Genomic DNA, 15,845 nt, shown 5'->3' with positions numbered 1-15,845 from the left:
GAAGGGACTGCAAATAGTAAAGTCACATTGCAGTATGATTTTGCAGTTCAGTGTTTGATGATGGAGAACAATGCGTGCTCAGACACATTCAGTGTACTAGGGAGGACAGAAAGCATTTCAGAGAAAGAAAGAAGGGCTGTTGTGAACTTCGTAGCAACTCAGACCTCTGATTCTTCAAGGGCTTTGGGACCCATTTTCCTTTACACACAAGTAAGTCCACTGAAGACAAATATGCAATAGCTGAAGCTCAACTTTTGTATAAATTTTGAGAAGATTTAGTGTATATCTCTATGTGTTTACTCCCAAAGTTGGGTACTTGGAAGTGGTGAGAAATTCTGTTTCTTTCAACTTGGAAGATGTAAATCATATTTAATAGCCTACAGGTCTTCAAAGCAAGGAACTCAAAAATTGAGGAAGGGAGTGTCTTGTTTGAATAAAACAGATATTTGCTTTGCCTGCCCTTGTGCAAATTTTCCTCAATGCTTGATATTAGCAAATTATTTTTCCTGCAGAGAAGTGCAAAGAAACAGAAAATTTTAAAGAGGTTATTTATGGAAAGTAAATATTGAAATCCTCAGTACAAGAGCTTGCTGAGATGCTTGATTTTAAATGTCACTCAGGTCTTAAAGAAAAAGCCTCCTTTGCATGTCAGCCTAAATACACACCAAATAGGGTGAGGGATACTGAACGCTTGTCATTAGTCATTGCAGGTAACCTAGTAAGAGCTGTTTGCCTACGTATAATTGGCGATAAATTTTACTTATATATGTAAAAAGTTATCCTATTCTAGGCAAAAAGTCTAACTTGAGTGACTGCAGATCATAACTTGTTCAGATGTAAGTGTAATGCTTTATTCTGCAATGTTACCCTACTCTTAAGACAACAGAGAAGGCACAGAAATGGGAGTTCTCATGTCCTTCTCTGCCTGTCCTTGTTTTTGTGGGCATTAGTCAGACCTTAAACAATGTTTGTGTTTTTCATCAAAGATAAGCTCTCAGGCAAACAGGAAGAGGGTGTAGTAAAAAGTGAACATAAACCATACACTGGAACCGCTGGCATCAAGAGATTTTTATCAGCCTTTTCTTTTTTATTATGTCTGTATTTGTAATATAACTATATGTTGTTTTTTCTTTCATTGCTGTCTCTTGGCGCTAGTAAATATTGTATAACACAGGGTATCTTCATGACCAGACTGAAAATTGTTATGCAGCAGTTCTTTTGTTTGCATGTCCTTTATGAATGTGCACAGTTTGTGTCAGATACAGTTGACCTGCAAGTGATGGCTTCAGGAGAATGAATGTAAATGAGGAAAAAACAGCTAAATAGCAACAAAGTTTTTCCTTTGTCTGTTTCATGTACATTCCTAGGGTAAAAAAGCTCTACAGTTAACACGTGTGATCTGAGGATTTGAAAGCAAATCAACCGATAAAAAAGCAACTATTTCAACTTCAGAAAAAGTCACTGATCTGCAGAAGCATTCACTGAATCCCTCAGCGAAGCAGCTTTTAATTGTGGCTTTCTCATACAGAATATGGATATTGTACAGTAGACCAAATTCCCCCAGAGGCTAGAAATAATTTGATCCTCTGAAGAAATTGCTTGGGTAACAGAGACATTCAGCACTTTGCCATCTCTTAATTTGTCTCTAATTTTGGCTCATCCTATTTCTTTGTGAACAAAACTATGCAGTCTCCTGGAAGCTTTTTGATTTACATGCAAGACAGGCTCTGTCACAGTCTCTTTCTCTGATGATCAAGCATTATTAGTAATAGGTTTTTTTGCCTGTCTTGTTTGTTCAGATTTATAATTTATTCTAGGTTTTGTTTTGTAGTGTGTTTAGCACAGTAGTTCCCCAGGCTCAGTTGAAGCCGGCATATAGCATTAACAGACATACATAGTCCAGCTCCTTCATTGCCTAGTGACATTTCAAACAACCTGCTTTAAGCAGCACTGGAACTTGGCTGACTAGCATCTCAAAAATCATATTAAAAAGTTGCCCCAAAAAAGTTGCCCGCCTTTGTTGGCTGGAAGCTCTCTTCCTGTCCAGTTTTACATATGCCCTTTTTACCTCGGTGGAAAATGTATTGTGTGACAAATTGCACCCAGGAATGTCTGGAGTGATTTACTTTGATTCTGTTGTGCTGACGATGATTTTGCTCCCAAGGACGTGAGATATTTGCAGGGCAACAGAATCGTACTAGTGTAAGTCCCCAGGTCAGACCTTACATTACCCTTCATTTTATGGCAGATGCTTTGTTGTTTTCTCGAGGTTGCTGCTACCACTTTAAAAACAAGCATCCCAGGAATTTTCTTTTGAAACAGGCTTCCCCTTTCCAAATCCAATTATACTATTTCAGCTGGGTCATTTTCAACTGCTGCCGCATTTTGGGTTTTTTTACGGAATTTATTAAAAAAGGTGGCCATGCTGTGGGGAAAGCAAGGGGAGCTCTGCTCTAGTGACCCTCGTGGCTATGGAGTCTTGTGGCTTCCCTTTGGAAACCACGGCTGGGTGAGATGGAAGCAGCCCCACGGGGGGCCGGGACACGGTGCTGGGTCCCCTCAGCTGGCCAAGGTCTGTCCAGCTCAGCCCAGGCAGGACCAAGAACGATTAGGGCAGGCCTTGGCTGCCCAGGGATGGCAGGAAGAGGTAGCGCCCAGGAAATCCCCCACCTGCCTCTAGCAGAGCCAGGCTGCACAGCTCACCAGATGCTTCCAGGGGTGCAGAGAGGCAGGGACAACTCCAAGCTGCTGGATCCAGCATCCACAATGCTGGAAGCACCCGAGCCTGGGCTGTGCTCTGCGTTGGAATAACAGCTGGAAGGACTTGACAGGACAGATGTGGGAGGAGCTGCAACAGGACAAAGGAAAAGGATGGAGGACGTGGAAATAAGAAACCAAACTTTGTTATTCATGTTCATTTAGATAATGGAGTATGTTTTACTTTAGCCACAGCAGAAAAAATTCAGCATGCCAGATGCCCTAGAAACATTGCTACTACCCCACCACCTAAATATTTAAATTAGTAAAAGCAATTTGGAGGAATATTGACATTTAGTATCTCCCTTGGGTAGTCATTGCATCGTTTTTGAGTGAAGGACATGGTGTCAGTCCACAAACTCTGGTGTCACAGATGCCATGAAATGTGTCCTAAAAGCAGCACCTCTGAACTGTGACTGTAAAATGGCATGCCTGCCCACTTGAGGTGCACAATCCAGGAGAATGTGCCTTCAGAACCATCACCAGAATTTCATAATAAATAATTTCATTCTAAAGTGAATAAATATACAAGACTTTATTAATTTAAACAAACAAACAAACAAAACACCTTCTGAAGCAATTCCATGCAATTTCTCCCTCTAGCAATGTTACTCTCAAGTGTCAATTAGCATTTCTGTTGTAGCCATGTATAAAGACCCTCTTGTTATGGGCAGTTAACGAGGACAATAATGAAACATGTTGCCTTCTTCAGAAAAGTGGACATCTGTCCTTAGAAGACATTAGGAAATTTTCAAATATGGTAGAATTAAATGTATTCCCTGGCTTCAAAATAAAGAGCACAACGTAGTCTTGTGAATTTGTATTTTTGCTATCTGCAGAATGCAGTTATCTGAGTTTGAATGGGGATTATTTAACATGTTTTTTGTTGTTGTTTGTTTGTGGGGGTTTTTTTAAATGAAACTCTTAAATTTTTCCTTCAAAGACTTCTCGGTCTTTCCTAATTTAGAGCTCTGGGCAGCCACCACAGATGTTACTGCAGTACTTCATGCCACTGGGCATGAAGTCTCTGCCACCTCCCTGGAAGCTCCCAGCTGCAACAGCCGCTGCACAGGCTGAGATACCACGGAAGCCTTTCCGTGAGCCTGCAGGCACCGCTGGGTTCCTGCCGAAGGACGTCTGAGTTGGGAAGATGCCATTTCTCTACTCAGGTGTCTTTTTGTTGGAGCACTCAGCAAACGACTTGTTGTGTAACGTTTTGCATTGCAGCAGGGTTTTGCAGTCAGCGCTGTGCTGCTCGGCAGAAACAGTGGAACAAATCAAGTAGAGAGGCTTTCAGAGCTGAAACACACATTCATTTCTGTGAAACCCCCTATAAATTTCCTGAGCAGTTGTGGAACCCATAGTGAAGGAGGGCGTAGATGTCTGTTTCTGACAGCTATCACTGTTCCTTGCTTCAGCACAGTGATCTCTACAGCTGGAAAAGAGACTCGAAGTTTATAAAATGCCAGAATCTGGGTCAGGAAATATTTCTGCTTATTGCAAGCTGATTTCCCCATCTGATGTATGCTGGAGGTGTTGAGAGCAATATGTCACTGCACAACTGCTGAGTTGTTGCTCTCCCTTCTGATAACGAGCTGTTCAGAGGCCAAGAAGAAAATTTGGGGGCAAAACTTCCAGGCAGGCAAGCAGCCTGCTCTAATAATTGATATTTTCCCATGTTTCTGTTTTCACCTAAGTGTTTAACCTGAAGGAAGAGAGCACACATCACAAACTCATGTATCCAAAGGGGCGCCCGCCAGAACACAGGAGGGAAGAGGGACATGCAAGACACTGGGCACATGACAGATCCATCAGCTGCAGGCGGGATTCCCTGGTGTCCCCTATCACTTGTCCCCTTTCTTCCTCTCATTCTACCACATAGCAGCGTGATGAGATTCTCTCCCCAGTAATGCTAATTCTTACACCATAGAGAGAAGGATTGAGCTGACTGCTTGGAACTCCTGGAAAATGGTGTGTTAAATAAGCCTGGCTGGAGTCTGGGATGGCGAGTAGGAGATATGGGCCCAGCTGCAGCTAGCGTGTGTCTTAGAAACACCTTTCAGGTCATAAGCTCCATCCTTAGGGGGTCTGTCACTCTCATTGCCAGGAAAGATGCTCGTGGTTTCACCCCCTGAGTTATGGGGAATAATCCCTGGCAGTTTCTCCTGCTGTTTTCCCAGGGAAGACCATGAGGCAGTTTTCCATCTGTGTTCCTGCACATTTAATCCCTTCTAGACCTCACCAGTGTTGGAGCTGGGACAGGCGTCAGATGAGAAAGAAGAGCTGGAAGTTCAAGAGAAGCTGGCCTCTGCCTCCACATTTCCAGTGCTTCAGGTTAGTGTTGGGCTTAATGGAGTAATCCTCAGTTCTGTAACACGCAAGCAGGCATTACCACATACAGCGTTTACAGTTCCCTCATCCTTGTTGTCCTCTGAGTTTTGTTCTTAATGTCCTGATCAGCGCTTGCTTCTTCCATTCCTAGAGGCAGCTGTATTTCACTACTGAATGAGCTGCATGTTTTTATTTCAGTTCATTTTCTACAGCATTTATCTCTTGAGATTAAAAACACACAAGAAATTGAGATTTGTAATGTTGTTGTGATTGTTTTGCTTTTCATAAATTGCAAACAGTAAATCACTTAGTCTCATTTAATAAATCATATCATCTAAGCATCTATTTTGTTTATGCTGTTTCTTAGTTCACCTTGGGTCCCTTTTGATTCCAATCATAAGAAAATGCTCAAAATCATACACTGGCTTGAAAATGGGATGTTTTTCAAGAAGAAATCTTTATTGCTGGATCTAACAAAAAATACTGCTGGATGTGGATATTTGGTTGCACATATTTTAGAACACAGTGTCAAAACAGATATTTTGAACGTAAGGGAGTTAACAGTTGAAGTCTAAAAAAATCTTTTACTTTTTTTTTTCTTTTACTTATTATTTTTAAGGCCAAATTATCTGTGGCATGGAAATTCAAGCAATCTGGGTTTTTTCTTTTTCCTTTTATTTCCCCCCATTCTTGGCTATAGTCACACAAAATATGACTTTGGCTCAGTCCCCTTCACTGATCTAGTAAGGTTAAAATAGAACACAGGCTATTGGTGCCAGCAAGAAAATTGTACCTCAGAACAGTCAAAAGACAGTGAGGATGCTCTCTAAAATACGGAAAACTCAGATCTACTAAATGTAAGAAGGACATCTGAGCCCAAACTTCCCAGCTGCCCTGCTTTAGGTTGTGGAGGATTGCCTGCTATTTTGTGAATGGAACGTGAACTGTGTGCATGTGTCTGTGTTTCTGTGTCAGGGCTTTTGTTTATGAGCTTGGTCACTGTTTCCATTTCAGAAGAAAGAAGAGAAATCCTTTTGACATTCCACCTCTTTTTCTTCTTGGCTGTAACTCATGGTTGAATACTTCAGATTTGGCAAAGAGTTTTGTCTGCCCTAAAACTGTTTCTTGACAAATAAATTATTTGCTGGTAGAAATTTGCCAGTTCTAGTCAGGACTGCAAAGGTTTTTACACATTTCAAACCTGAAGAAAAGCCCATATTTTTTTCCAGCTCTCTATTGTTCTGATAAAAGATATGGCCTCTCTCAACAAGCTTTCTTACCATCATAGGTCATCATGGTTCTGTATCTGCATATGAGTAATATTATGCATGCCTTTATCTCTGTAATGTGATTTGAAAATGTTTATCACATGCTTTGCCTCAGCATTTTAGAAAAAGGGATGTATTTTTTTTTTTTTTAAGATTTAAGGAACTAAGTGACGATAGTTTTTGTTTTCTTTTGTTTCGTTTTTTACCATAATCTCCTAGCCTTGGTAAGCAAATGGCTCTTGAAAAATGATTCCTCTAGGATGTATATACATTGTATGGTTTTCCGCATGCTTCAGAACGTTAATGTGAGAGTTGCTCTTTGCATCATTAACAAGTCAGGGCAGAACCGTCCACTTGCCACTGTTAAAATGTTCTACTTTAGGCAGCAAATTCTTTGGGCAGGAACACAACAGGGAGAACAGATCTGTGTTACCAGTTAATCATACTTTTTTTTTTTTCCTATTTGTTTGGGGAATTCTCATCAGAATCTTTATCCTTTGACATATGCACCATTTTGCACTTCCATTCTCTGTGGGCTGGAAGACATTAAGCATGTGACAGGAGTAAGCTTTCAGCGGTGAAGCTTGTTAGTTCTGCAAAGCTGAGGAATCTGTGGAGAATGGCGATGTATTCTGTGTTGGCTGAGAAAAGCCAGAGGTTGACTTGCTTCTGCCAAACCATGTCATGTAGTAGGCACTAGGACAGGAATGTGATGGCAGCAGCACAGCACCCAAAGACATACCTTTCATGGATTTCAAAGGAATGTCCTGCATAATTTTTTTTTAATTGTGAGAAACTAATGTCTCACTCACTGTAAGCTGGATGAGGCTACCTGCAGTTTTCAAAAGGAGGACCACTATGACCCTGTAGTGTACTGGAAGACAAGAAAAAATGAGAAAGCAAAAAAGCTGAAGTGCTAACTCCTTGGATCTGTTAAGAAATACCAACACATCCCCTCATTTTCAATTGTTATTTCTTTCCTTTTCTGGTGCAGTAACAGGCTTGTTCCAGAATAGCCAGTTTGCTGAGATCGTGTCCACAGGTTTCTTCTGCTGTTGCCTGAGAAAACTGGGTTCAACAGCAGCAGAAACTCTTAAAGGAATGTCAGGTACAGGTCCTTAATTAGAATGTTTGAGGTTTGGATTGTGGGTTTGGGGTGAGCATGGTCTGGTTGTCTTAAATGCATCTTGAAAGTATTCTCACTTTTACAGTAAGAGCCTTGAGAAATATGTTTTATCTGAAAGGCAAATATGCATCTGTAGAAATCTGAGCAGTGTTTTATTAGACTTCTTTTTAAAGCTATTTACCTGCAGCCAATAACAACATTATGTATATTATTTTGGATGTGAATGTCAAGAGCTCTGATGAAGCAGAATAGGAGATAGAGACAGCACTGAATGTTTTGTGAAGTTTTGATTGTTCTTTTTACTGGGAATAGATAGAAATCAACTGCTTGAGCAGAGAGAGCTCTTAATTCTGCAGATACAGATACTTATGCATCAAAGAAAACCAAAGTCAATCCTATTCTCTTTTTGAGAGAGAAGGGGGAAAATAAGAACAAGCTGTATCACAACATTGTGGCAGCCCCTGTCACCTTGGTGCTTTCACTCAGTGACATTTGTTGGCCACATTGCTGCGTAGAGAGCAGCAAGACAGCAACACCTCTAGCACAGAGAAGCCCAGCTGGCATAAAGTAATTTATTCACTAAATAATGAAAACTAGGGTGTGAGTTGTTCATCCAGGTCAGGCCAATGAAACATCTGTGAATTGCAGATAAACAGCTTGCAAGTCCCTAAAGTCATAGGTGTCTCCATTCCGGTGTGAGACAGGGAATGAATGCCTCTACTTTCTGGCTTCAAAGCACTTCTCAGAGAAAGTGTAAACAAGCTGCTCAAAAAATTAGATTAAGGCACAGGGATTCACGTGGTTTTCTGGATTATTTTTTCAGACCAAATGTAGGTTTATCGCCTACAATGAACCTCAGTACAACTTAACTGCTTTGAGCTCATTATTCAAAAGCAGGTTGAACAAATCTGATAATGTTGGTTGGCTTCCCTTCAGCAGCACAAGGATGGCAAAATCCTCCTTACCTAATTAATTAATGTGCAGCACGGCCATCATTAGCTGTTTACGTATAGCACCTAATTCAGAAGTGCCTTGGTCTCAAGTGCAGTTAATAATAACGGTGTGGCTGTGGAGAGGTTTGTAGGTTCTGAAAGGATCATCTGGGCTTTTTGAGGCAGCTTCACCTGCTGTAGACATGCAGGGGAGTTGTCAGACTAATCACTACCAGTGATGGACACTCTTTCTCTGTAGTTATTTTTAGCAAAATAACCTGAATACAGAATATTTGGTAAACTTCAGCATCTGATGTTTATTTTATTAAAATAAGAGCTCCTGAATGATTTGTAAAACTGTAAATAAAGCAAAAGGTTCCTCTGCATTGAAATTTGGTTCATTATTTGCTTGAATGACTGCACAAACAGCACAAAACCCTTGGCCATGAATATGAAGCATATGATAAGAAAGACAGATGTTCTATTCACTTCTGCTCATTGGCATCTAATTGCTGAGCTCGTTGCTCTTCAGTCTCTACTTGAGGCAGTTGCACAGGAAGTTAATGGTAGCAGCATGTCTTTTAAATCAAAAACGCAAGGTGAGCATCTAGATGCTTCTGGTTAATTTTCATGTAGGCCCCTCAAATTGCTGGTTAGTTACACATTTTGACTAATCTATTTTAATGTAAAGAAATATCCGGTCACAATTGCATTTTGTTATTTAGATAAGCATCCAATAAAATGCATTGGTGCAACCTCTGCATGTTGAAGAGTAGAAAAGAGAAGTCCAGGGGAGTGCTCAGGACAGATAGGCAGTGCACAGGTAATAAATTCTAGCCCAAGGAATCTACATGCAATTCACAGAGCTGGCTGAAATGGGCCCGGCTGGTGTCCTGTCAAGGGTGGTTGCAAACGGCTGCAATGCATTTAGCTATGGGGGGGGGGGACGGGAATCATGAAAAGACACATGCACACACACAGCTCTAGTGGCGATACATTTGCCACTTTATTCTTCTTTAACCTGTAGAATCAGCTAGATATTAAAGCAAACTAAATCCACTCATTTCTCCAGTTATAACTAGTACAAATTTAATTAATCATAAGAAATAAGTAGCAAGTGACAGGATGAGCGGAAATGGCCTCAAAGTTGCAGCAGGGGAGGTTCAAATTGGATATTAGGAAAAATTTCTTCACAGAAAATCTTGTCAGATATTGGAACAGGCTGCCCAGTGAGGTGGTTGAGTCACCATCCCTGGAGGTGTGTAAAAGATGCATAGATGAGGTTCTTAGGGATGTGGTTCAGAGGTGGACTTGGCCGTGTAAGGTTAACAGTCACAGAATCACAGAATTGATTGGGTTGGAAGGGGTTGGAAGGGACCTCTGGAGATCATCCAGTCCAACCCACCTGCTAAAGCAGGTTCACCCAGAGCAGATCGCACAGGAACGTGTTCAGCCATGTCTTGAATGTCTCCAGAGAAGGAGACTCCGCAGCCTCTCTGGGCAGCCTGTTCCAGCGCTCTGGCACCCTCACTGTGAAGAAGTTTCTCCTCATATTCAGATGGAACCTACTGTGCTTCAGTCTGTGCCCGTTGCCCCTCATCCTATCATTGGGCACCACTGAAAGGAGTCTGGTCCCACCCTCTTGACATGCATCCTTGAGATATTTATAAACACTGATGAGATCCCCTCTCAGCCTTCTCTTCTCCAGGCTGAACAGACCCAGCTCTCTCAGCCTCTCCTCATAAAAAAGATGCTCCAGAGCCCTAATCATCTTCATAGGGACTCAATGATCTTAAAGAACTTCCTTTTTCAACCAAAACGACTCTGTGACTCTGTGTTAAATACATTTATAGGCACAGAGGATGCTTTTAAGAAACAGCTTCACCATAAAAATTTGACTTTTTTGTTTTTCCCCCCAGCAGTGAAAGAGTGCATACACAGCATTTTTATGTCCCAAAAAGAAGTCACTGCACGAGAAGCGTATAAGTTCAGAGCTGCGGCATTGACATCTCTGGCTCTACACGCACTTCACAGAATCACATACTCACAGAATCACAGAATGTTAGGGATTGTATGGGACCTCAAAAGATCATCTAGTCCAATCCCCCTGCTGGAGCAGGAACACTCAGATGAGGTTACACAGGAATGTGTCCAGGTGGGTTTTGAATGTCTTCAGAGGAGACTCCACAACCCCCCTGGGCAGCCTGTTCCAGTGCTCTGTCACCCTCAATGTGAAGAAGTTTCTTCTCATATTAAAGTGGGACCTCCTGTGTTCCAGTTTGTACCCATTGCCCCTTGTTCTACCATTGGTTGTCACCGAGAAGAGTCTGGGTCCACCCTCATGGCACTCACCCTTTACATATTTATAAACATTAATGAGGTGACTCCTCAGTCTCCTCCAGGCTAGAGAGATGGAGCTCCCTCAGCTGTTCCTCCTAAGGGAGATGCTCCACTCCCTTAATCATCTTTGTGGCTGGACTCTCTCCAGCAGTTCCCTGTCCTTCTTGAACTGAGGGGCTCAGAACTGGACACAATATTCCAGGTGTGGTCTCACCAGGGCAGAGTAGAGGTGAAGGAGAACCTCTCTCGACCTACTAACCACCACCCTTCTAATACACCCCAGGTTGTCATTGGGCTTCCTGGCTACAAGGGCACAGTGCTGGCTCATGGTCATCCTGCTGCCCACCAGGACCCCCAGGTCCCTTTCCCCTACACTGCTCTCTAATAGGTCATTCCACAACTTATACCTTATCCCTAAAATCTGCAGTACAGTTGTTAGCGGGATTAAAAACCACACCTGGCATTCCGACAGGACGGGTGTCAGGTCACCGCGGCAGCAGGAAGCGGGACGAGGGGCGACGGGCCCCGATTTCCGCCCCCGGGCAGGGCAGCCCGGCGGAGGGAGCGCTGCGGCCGGCGGCCGCTGGGGGGCAGGCGGCGCGCGCGGCCGGCTGAGCCGCAGCACCCTGCTCCGGGGCCCGGCCTCTGCCGCCGCCGCCGGAGAAGTAAAACGCGGTCTGTTTATTTTGATCTTAATTTTATATAAAAAAGTCATGACCGTCTCTAGCGTGACAAACGTGATCTGCCTTTCAAAAGCCTTTGGAGTAAAGGCTGCAAGTGATTTATTAGTTCAGCTGGTGTGGAAAATTGTGATAAACGTTACATGCATTGGGTAAATTTAAGTGCACATTTGCAGAGGATAAATAGATGAATTTAGGCTTTCAGTTGCATTAAAATATTTCATTCACTTGATGGCAAGGCAGTCCATTCATATATCTTTGAGTAAATCTTTTCACACAATACTAAAAATCTCTGAGTTTGTGTCTGGTATTATCATGTCTTTGGGCATGATGACAAAGTCTGGTTTTATATTACTGCGTACCCCTATAGAGATTAGTTTGATTTGTTTTGCTGGTGGTTGCCTGATGTGAACCCAACACTCACCTTTGCTGGGGCGGACCTGGGGCATGGGCCGAAGGTCCAGGATGGGCTCTGCATCCCCTAAAGGAGACCTGGACCCTTTGCTGGAGGAGAAGCAAATCCCTGGGTGCTCAGCAGATGAACCCTGGCCCCTGCCCCACTGGGTGGACAGAGAAGAAAGCCACATGGCCACCCCTAGGCACCTCTGGGGCCAAAACCCCTGGGCCAGGATCTCTGCAGGGTCCCCATTTCATTTTTCAGTGATGCAGAGAAGCAGAACAGGGGAGCCTCCTGCCATGGAGGCTGGAGGGCAATGCTCCTCCGTGTCATAATATCATAGAATCATAGAATTGTTTTGGTTGGAAGAGACCCTCAGGATCATCAAGTCCAACCATAACCTCACTCTAGCACTAAACCACGTCCCTAAGAACCTCATCTAAATGGCTTTTAAACACCTCCAGGGATGGTGATTCCACCACTTCCCTGGACAGCCTGTTCCAGTGCCTGACAACCTTTTCTGTGAAGAATTTTTTCCTAATATCCAATCTGAACCTTCCCTGGCGCAACTTGAGGCCATTTCCTCTTGTCCTATAGCTTGCTACTTGGGAGAAGAGACCAACACCCTCCATGCTACAACCTCCTTTTAGGTAGTTGTAGACAGCGACAAGGTCTCTCCTCAACCTCCTTTTCTCCAGGCTTAACAGCCTCAGTTCCCTCAGCCCACCAGACCCTTCAAGACTTCAGCTAACTCTTGGCCTCAGGGCTGATGGCCACTGCTCGTGGCCTCCTCCTCAGACAGCTGACCCCTTCCCTTGACAGTGCCCCTGAGCAAGGAGTAAAGGCCACCAGTGTGGGAAGGTCACTTTTTCCCCTACTGGGTATGTGGTCCATGGGGCCTGGTGAGGTGACATGTGGTAGAACCAGGCAGCAGGTGGCCATCTGCCTGGCCCATCACACAAGTACTAATCTGACATGGAAGTATCTGGGAGTGGCATAATCACAGGGAGATGCCTTGTTCACTCCCCAGTGTCTGCCCTCCCTTTGGCCTTCCTTCTCCAGTGCCACTTAAGTGACAAACAGCTGCCCTTTGGGACAAGGGCTGCCTGTCACTGCAGCAGCCAGGTACATTCAAACCACACTTGCAGCAATGGAGACCCACCAGACTGCAGCTTCAAATGTTCAAGGAAAATGTTAAAAATAGAATAATAATGCTAAATCTCCAGATATATCGATTTAAGAGAGATTCAGAGATACACATTTTTAATATCAATGAGGACTTCCATGATTAAATAACATGACCTCCAGTTTAACACAACCACTGCATTCCCCTGAATTAATTTGTGCTTCAAGTTCAAAATGAGGTATAATGAGCTATAAAAGTGCATAATTAGATGGCCCATTTCATCTTAGAGAAACTGGTCATATCAGCCTCCTTAGCCCTGCTGAGTGATTTGACTAATTAAGTATAATAGCTGATCAGCAGGCATGGAATTTGGGTGTTCAGTTTACATACTCTAGTCATGCATTGTAAAAACTTAGCTATTCCTTACTCTTTCCTATTTTTCATTTGTTTAGCAACACAGAATGTACAACTGCTGAGGAAAAGTAAAGTTTTTAAAAGAATAACAGAGTAAAGCATTTAGCAGTACCCTTCTGGGAGATCCACAAGGTGTGTGTGAACTTTGAGGGGGCTCTTAGCTTACATGCTGTGACTGCTTTCTATAATGTGGAGACTTAGGAAAGTGTTTAAGGTAAAGACCCTTCAAAGCTGAGAGACAATATTTCCCCTTTTCAGTTTTGGAGTAGATGATGGGTTGTTGTTTTTTTTTTTTTTGGTGCATCCATACTACAAAATAATGCATGGGGGCAAGTTCTACAGTTGTTATGGTTATTTGAAAGGTTACGCTTTTCTCTCACTTTATATACACTTTCCCAAGCTCAAATTTCAGGAATAGTGTACAGAAGGAGACAGCTCTTTAAGATTTTCCCATGGGAAAATTAAATCCTAAAACCTTTTGTTCTGTCCCTATTCCAATAGTCTATCTATATTTTCTGACCTATTGAAACATGTCCATGATCATGGTAAGGGGGTTTGGACTAGGTGATCTTCAAGGATCCCTTCCAACCCAAAATATTCTGTGATTCTGGACTCAGTTACCATTTGTGCTAAGTCCCTATTTTGTGTGAGCATCCTACATTGTATATAGGCTGAAAAAGTAACCAGATGTTTGATTACCATTCTCTACACTTGTTAGGAGTTCAACATTACCCTTCCTATATCTTCCAACAGGTGACAGACATCCTGCGATGTGGTAGTTAGCTTCCAGACATGTTCATGGCCATCCTAGATGCCACTGCATTTTTTCTAAGTGAAGTAAACAAGTAATTACATGTATCAAGACCACTCCTTTATTCTGAAAAGCTTGCAAAACAACAGTAATGCTTTTTATTTTGGATCATGTCATCCTCAGTCTTTCCCTAGCTAATGTATGAGCTGGCTTTTGAACTGTTATTGTCAGGAGCAAACAGAACTGAGATAAATAAATAAATAAATAAATAAATAAATAAAGTTGTGTAGTGAATTTCTCTTGTCCTGTATGTCCCAAAAAGTATTTCAGGTAGATTTCAAACATTTCTGAATCTAAAGGTGCAAAGGCAAAATTTATAATTTGCTTTGACAAAATGAAAACGAAGTATTTTGACTTGCAGTTTGAAACAATATTTGGTAAAATAACCTCAGAATGTTTTATTTTCACCTTCCTGTTCTTGCTAACTGGCTGATAAGGTTGACCACCAATGAATCCCCACCTTTCTTTCCCAGCATCTATTATTGTCTGCAGATGGTCCTCTTTGGAGTTGTAGGAAAATTGATTGAGTGATAGATGAAACCTACTCCCTTGCTGGAGTGGTGATTTCCTTCATACAAAGACATTCAGGAATATTTTAACATTGGACTAAACAACTAATCCATCAAACTCCTATTCATCGATCTATGTAAGGGCTGTCAGGACCATTGCTGTGAAAGTCCTGTCAGCATTGACATAAGGGAAACTGAGAACTCCTTGCACAAATTTGAACTTTGTCAATAGAGCTGGATGTCTCTGATCTATACCCAGTAGTGGTAATATTCAGAAGGTCTGATGTATTGTTTTCTGCAGTATAACAGTAATCTTCAGATGGAAGTTAGGAATGGGGAGGATGGCAATGAAACACCTGGAAGTGTTAGTGTTCTATTGAGAGACAGCTTTCCCCTGTCCACCCCCCTTCACTGCCAAGTACAACACTAGTATCAATTGCCAGTCACAAGAAAACTGTGTAATTAATTTAAGTATATTCACAATTTTATAGATATTTGATAATTGTAGCATCTCCAAGCTTATTACATAGGAGTTGTGCCTGCAGAAATAAACCATGTAATAACTTACATGGGACTACACTAACAAGTAGATAGTGAAGACTTGGAACTGTGAAGCTATTTCCTTACTTGCCACCCAATCAAGAAAGTTTTGTGCTTGTTCTGTACTCTCAAATGCTTGCTCTAGTCTGTACTGAGATTACTCCGGCAAAGTGTCTGCCTCTTCTTTTTGGGAAATGGCTCTACAGTTCGCTGAGATGTTTTAGGTTTTCTCATAATAATTGCTTTCCTCTTCTTGGCACTTCAGTTGTTTGCATCAGCAGAGCTGAGAAGTCCTTCCGAACATTTTTATAACTTGGCAAGTACAAAGAGGCAGCTTTGTTCCAAATTGAGAGGAGAAATAAATGCATTACTTAACCAAAATTTCTTTGCTCAAGGAAGAAATTGGCAGTTTGAAACTGTCAGGTCACATCTCGTCCCATTTACTATTTTAGAGGGTTGCTAATATGACAGACTTCTAAATATGTGGACATGTAACAGTCCCAACATAAAATTCTGAGATATGAGAACAGATAGTTTAACAAAAATGAGACAGATGCTAAAGATAAAAATAGTTTTGAAAGATAATTTGATAGTGTTGTGGAGGGGATAAAGTT

This window comes from Patagioenas fasciata, chromosome 1 (genome assembly GCF_037038585.1).
Source record: "Patagioenas fasciata isolate bPatFas1 chromosome 1, bPatFas1.hap1, whole genome shotgun sequence".
Taxonomy (NCBI): Eukaryota; Metazoa; Chordata; class Aves; order Columbiformes; family Columbidae; genus Patagioenas; species Patagioenas fasciata.
This window is presented reverse-complemented; position numbering follows the sequence as displayed.